The following is a 435-nucleotide window of genomic DNA, read 5'->3' on the forward strand; positions in this document are numbered from 1 at the left end:
TGATTTCAGATTCACTAGTAGTAACAAAGAAAAGGTTGCCTTGTTAATTAACAGAAAACATGGTGAAAACTATCACATGAGGCCGGTAAAAACAAGGGACACTAGGTTCAGCGTCATCGTCACTACAGTTGTGCGCGCGCGAGAAGTCTACATATCGAGGGGGCTACCGAGCGAGGCACTGAGACACAATGTTTGAGAGAGAAACCAATAGACAAATTATGATCAGATGAAGTGGTCACCCTTCTGCTGTCATTATTGGGGGGGGAGAAAGACGTATCGAAAGTGTGCGCGGTAGGCACAGAGGCACAACTAGCGAGTGTGTGTGTGTGTGTGTGTGTGTGTTTGAAAGAGGAGTAGATAGATTATTATCAAGATCGATGTGCCACCCTACTCCTTCGGTGCCGGGTAGTGTGTGTGTGTGTGTTTGTTTGAGAG

The sequence above is a fragment of the Triticum aestivum genome, chromosome 6B, assembly GCF_018294505.1.
Source record: "Triticum aestivum cultivar Chinese Spring chromosome 6B, IWGSC CS RefSeq v2.1, whole genome shotgun sequence".
NCBI lineage: Eukaryota > Viridiplantae > Streptophyta > Magnoliopsida > Poales > Poaceae > Triticum > Triticum aestivum.